This window comes from Anser anser, assembly GCF_964211835.1.
Source record: "Anser anser genome assembly, contig: HAP1_SCAFFOLD_55, whole genome shotgun sequence".
In the NCBI taxonomy this organism is placed as follows: Eukaryota; Metazoa; Chordata; class Aves; order Anseriformes; family Anatidae; genus Anser; species Anser anser.
In genome coordinates this window covers 389,002-395,237 of record NW_028153463.1, presented here as the reverse complement: position 1 = coordinate 395,237, position 6,236 = coordinate 389,002, and positions in this window count along the sequence as shown.

Here is a 6,236-nt window from a genome sequence, read left to right as displayed (position 1 = left end):
ATTTTTTACGGACAATGCTCAGAAATTTGCGGGGCTAATCACAGCTACATACCCATTGTAGTAGAATCAACCCCACTCCCACATTTCGAGGCCTGATCGTCCCTTCTATCATCATCCTAATCATTAAGAAGCTATGCAACAGCACTAGCCTTTTAAGCTAGCCAAAGAGGGACTTCCCCCTCCTTAATGATATGCCACAGCTTAACCCCGCACCATGATTTTCAATCATAATTATAACCTGATTAACCCTAGCACTCCTCATCCAACCAAAACTACTAGCCTTCACCACAACCAACCCCCCATCAAATAAGACCTCCCTCACTACCAAACCCACACCATGATCCTGACCATGAACCTAAGCTTCTTTGACCAATTTTCCAGCCCCAATCTATTTGGCATCCCCTTAATCCTACTATCCCTACTCTTCCCAGCCCTACTATTCCCGTCCCCAAACAACCGATGAATCAACAACCGCCTTTCTACTATCCAAACATGACTCCTTCACCTAATCACAAAACAACTAATAGTCCCACTCAACACAAATGGCCACAAATGAGCCATAATATTTACATCCCTAATAATCATACTTCTTACAATCAACCTTCTAGGCCTCCTTCCATATACATTCACCCCAACCACCCAACTATCTATGAACATAGCCCTAGCCTTCCCACTATGGCTCGCCACACTACTAACAGGCATGTTTAACCATGTACGTGCCCCAGGGCCGGCTTAAAGTAGGCTCTATTGTCCCACTTTACTGCTAAATCCGCCTTCCAGAAGTGGTTTCACGCTTCTTTCCGTGTGCCCTATGAATAGGGAATGTAGCCCATTTCTTCCACTCCATAGGCTATACCTTGACCTGTCTTATTAGCGGGGTGCTATTGTGTCCACTGTTGTGCTCTCATTCGAGGTGGGCTGGCGACGGCGGTATGTAGGCTGTGTTGGCAAGGGGTGGTTGGGTTAATCGGGGATTATCGATTGTAGAACAGGCTCCTCTAGGTGGGTTTGGGGCACCGCCAAGTCCTTAGAGTTTTAAGCGTTTGTGCTCGTAGTTCTCTGGCGGATACTTCGGTAAAGTAAGTATCAAGATTTAGGGCCAGGCATAGTGGGGTATCTAATCCCAGTTTGGGCCCTGGCTTTCGTGGGTTTAAATCAGTCGTTAGTTCCTAAGATCATCTTAATGGTGTGTTTAGGTGCATCTTGGGCTTATGACAGCTCAGTTGCATTTTGATCTTAGTTAGCTAGGATAGGCATTTTACCACTCTTTACGCCGTGTCAATAGGACGGTTGATTTGGCTTTCTTGTATGACCGCGGTGGCTGGCACAAGATTTACCAACCCTTGAAGTTAGGCTGTTGCTATAACTAAGTCAAGTTTGCACTCATTGCTTAATGTTAATTACTGCTGAATACCCGTGGGGGCGTGGCTTAGCGAGGCGTCTTGGGCTACTACTTGGGTGTGCCTGATACCCGCTCCTCAAGGCCTGTATGGGGGTAGGTGGTCGAGGGCGTTTACACTGGGGCGCGGATACTTGCATGTATATATTTAGCAAAAACCAACCGTAAGGTTAGGACTAAGTCTTTTGTCCGCAGGCATGTTTTATGCCATCTTGGCAACTTCAGTGCCATGCTTTGTGTTAAGCTATGTGGACGGGGGTGTGGTTAGCTGATAGTTGAGTGGTGAGTGAGAGTGAAGTATATGAAATTATTGCTTGTGTTTACTATTTTTAGTACTGGAGTTTCTCTAATAAGTTTAAGTTATTTTGTATGTGTTTGTGTGTATATATACATCGTTCCGATGATGTCATGGAAGGGATGATTAATGGAGTTTTAGAGGTAGTTTGCTGGGATTGGGCGATGAAGGTTTATGCTACATGGTGGTTAGCGAAAGTTTACTGGTTTAGTTTGTGAAGCGCAGGGGTTGCGCTTAATGATTTGTTGTTTTGTGCTATGTCCAACGAGCATTCATCCAATAGCCCCATTTAACCCGGAGGGTGGAGGTAACATTAACTGAATGTGGTCAAAGTGCATCAGTGTCAGGATGATTCCCCATATACGCCAACCGTCTCATCGAGGGACCCTTGAAATATAGGATAGGCCGTGAGGCAGGTGTGTCCAGGCTTAGATTGTGGGACCCCCGAGATCACTGGGAATAGCCACCTGTGAGGTAACCCCGGAAAAAATAAGAGGAACCAGAGGCGCCAAAAAGCTGGAACATGCCGCGATTACGCATTGAGAAGGTGAAAGTACTCACAGATGCCACTTTGAAGGGCAAGGAGGGGTGAGTGAACCCAATGGATGGCCCTGACCGAGGAACCAGAGGCGCAAAAATGTGAGGAGGGCGAGGGGTTTAGGGGGAACGTATGGGCCTGAAGCTAGTCATACCGGACATTATGTGCAACGGGTTGCTGATTTCACGTGAGGAGTACGATTAATAAATCCGTCTGATACGAACTGCATGAGATATGTGGTGGAGAGTTGTTGTTGGAGCATGTCCTGTGAGCATTCATTAAAATGGGGTCTTGTTATGCGCTTGAGTGGAGTTGTATTGGGTGTTGTGGGGTATGGTCCTAGAACATTCATGCCGGGTGGTTTGGTAGGAGTGTGTTTAAGGGTTTAATGGCCGTGTACATGTATGGGTTTAGCACCTGCTTATAAGATAGTCCGTATATAATGTATATTACTGGTACTATAGTATGTATGTATATGGGGTATATAAATTTATGCACGAATATGCATAACCAAATACCCCCGCCTCGGGGGGGGAGGGGGGGAGGGTTAAGCATAATGGCATAGATGGGGTAGAATTATTGGGGGCTTGCGGTTAGTTCCTGTAGTTGAGAACAATGGCGGCTTTTCGAGCCGCAGGCCTCGGGTAGTGTCCGGGCAGGAATAATGACTTATTTTATGTTTTTTTTAGGGATTTGCTTTGCGGTGGGTGTTTTGGGTGTGGCGTCGAATCCTTCGCCGTATTATGGGGTTGTTGGTTTGGTGTTAGCGTCTGTGGCGGGGTGCGGGTGGTTGCTGGGCCTTGGGGTTTCGTTCGTGGCTTTAGTGCTGTTTATGGTGTATTTGGGGGGTATGCTGGTGGTGTTTGTTTATTCAGTAGCTTTAGCAGCGGAGCCTTTCCCTGGGGCTTGGGGGGATTGACGGGTGATTGGATGTGCAGTAGCGTTTGTGGCAATTGTTTTTGGGGGGTTGGTGTTTGGGGGGTTTATGGGGGCTTGGAAGTTCGGGGTTTCTACTGTGAATAATGTTGGGGTGTTTGTTGTTCGGTCGGATTTTAGTGGAGTTTCCATGTTTTATTCACATGGGGCAGGGATGTTTTTAGTGGCGGGTTGGGGGCTGTTGTTGACTTTGTTTGTTGTATTGGAGCTTGTGCGGGGGTTGTCGCGGGGTGCTATTCGGGCGGTTTAGGGGTTAGGGTCAGAGAATAGTTTATTGAAAATGCCAGCTTTGGGAGCTGGAGATAAAGGTTTGAGTCCTTTTTTTCTGAGTTTGGGGTACTCTAAGAAGTGGTAAGTCTTCAATCTTTGGTTTACAAGACCAATGTTTTTATAAACTATTAGAGTATTTAGCAGTTGAGTATTTTGTTTTCTAGGGCGCTTGCGGCGGGGAGGAGAAATAGGAGGATAGTGAAGTAGGCGATTGAAGCGAGTTGGCCGATGATGATGAATGGGTGTTCGACGGGTTGGCTTCCTACTCATGTTAGGACGAGGAGGTCGGCGACTAGTACTCAGAATAGGAGCTGGGAGAGTGGTCGGAATGTTATTGCTCGTTGTTTTGATTTGTGCAGGAATGGGATTAGGAATAGGATCAGTACGGAGGCGGCCAGTGCTAATACGCCTCCTAGTTTATTTGGGATTGAACGTAGGATGGCGTAGGCGAATAGGAAGTATCATTCTGGCTTGATGTGTGGTGGGGTTACTAGTGGGTTTGCTGGGGTGAAGTTTTCTGGGTCTCCCAGGAGGTTAACCGCTCATGCTTCTTTCTTATGAGACGTTAGTAAACCAATTACATAGCCTTGTCAAGACTAAATCACAGGTAAAAATCCTGTACATCTCATGTGGCCAACCACTCCCAACTAGGATTCCAAGACGCCTCATCACCCATCATAGAAGAACTCGTTGAATTCCACGACCACGCCCTAATCGTTGCCCTAGCTATCTGCAGCCTAGTTCTCTACCTTTTAGCCCACATACTAACAGAAAAACTCTCGTCCAATGCTGTAGACGCCCAAGAAGTAGAGCTGATCTGGACAATCCTACCTGCTATCGTCCTGGTACTCCTCGCCCTCCCATCCCTACAAATCCTCTACATAATGGACGAAATCGACGAACCAGACCTCACCCTAAAAGCCATCGGCCACCAATGATACTGAAGCTACGAATACACAGACTTCAAAGACCTATCATTCGACTCCTACATAGTGCCCACCCCAGACTTACCCAACGGCCACTTCCGACTGCTAGAAGTTGACCACCGCGTAGTTATCCCAATAGAATCCCCCATCCGCGTGATCATTACTGCAGGAGACGTACTCCACTCCTGAGCAGTCCCAACGCTCGGAGTTAAAACAGACGCAATCCCAGGCCGACTAAACCAAACTTCATTCATTACCACCCGGCCTGGGATTTTTTACGGACAATGCTCAGAAATTTGCGGGGCTAATCACAGCTACATACCCATTGTAGTAGAATCAACCCCACTCCCACATTTCGAGGCCTGATCGTCCCTTCTATCATCATCCTAATCATTAAGAAGCTATGCAACAGCACTAGCCTTTTAAGCTAGCCAAAGAGGGACTTCCCCCTCCTTAATGATATGCCACAGCTTAACCCCGCACCATGATTTTCAATCATAATTATAACCTGATTAACCCTAGCACTCCTCATCCAACCAAAACTACTAGCCTTCACCACAACCAACCCCCCATCAAATAAGACCTCCCTCACTACCAAACCCACACCATGATCCTGACCATGAACCTAAGCTTCTTTGACCAATTTTCCAGCCCCAATCTATTTGGCATCCCCTTAATCCTACTATCCCTACTCTTCCCAGCCCTACTATTCCCGTCCCCAAACAACCGATGAATCAACAACCGCCTTTCTACTATCCAAACATGACTCCTTCACCTAATCACAAAACAACTAATAGTCCCACTCAACAAAAATGGCCACAAATGAGCCATAATATTTACATCCCTAATAATCATACTTCTTACAATCAACCTTCTAGGCCTCCTTCCATATACATTCACCCCAACCACCCAACTATCTATGAACATAGCCCTAGCCTTCCCACTATGGCTCGCCACACTACTAACAGGCATGTTTAACCATGTACGTGCCCCAGGGCCGGCTTAAAGTAGGCTCTATTGTCCCACTTTACTGCTAAATCCGCCTTCCAGAAGTGGTTTCACGCTTCTTTCCGTGTGCCCTATGAATAGGGAATGTAGCCCATTTCTTCCACTCCATAGGCTATACCTTGACCTGTCTTATTAGCGGGGTGCTATTGTGTCCACTGTTGTGCTCTCATTCGAGGTGGGCTGGCGACGGCGGTATGTAGGCTGTGTTGGCAAGGGGTGGTTGGGTTAATCGGGGATTATCGATTGTAGAACAGGCTCCTCTAGGTGGGTTTGGGGCACCGCCAAGTCCTTAGAGTTTTAAGCGTTTGTGCTCGTAGTTCTCTGGCGGATACTTCGGTAAAGTAAGTATCAAGATTTAGGGCCAGGCATAGTGGGGTATCTAATCCCAGTTTGGGCCCTGGCTTTCGTGGGTTTAAATCAGTCGTTAGTTCCTAAGATCATCTTAATGGTGTGTTTAGGTGCATCTTGGGCTTATGACAGCTCAGTTGCATTTTGATCTTAGTTAGCTAGGATAGGCATTTTACCACTCTTTACGCCGTGTCAATAGGACGGTTGATTTGGGTTTCTTGTATGACCGCGGTGGCTGGCACAAGATTTACCAACCCTTGAAGTTAGGCTGTTGCTATAACTAAGTCAAGTTTGCACTCATTGCTTAATGTTAATTACTGCTGAATACCCGTGGGGGCGTGGCTTAGCGAGGCGTCTTGGGCTACTACTTGGGTGTGCCTGATACCCGCTCCTCAAGGCCTGTATGGGGGTAGGTGGTCGAGGGCGTTTACACTGGGGCGCGGATACTTGCATGTATATATTTAGCAAAAACCAACCGTAAGGTTAGGACTAAGTCTTTTGTCCGCAGGCATGTTT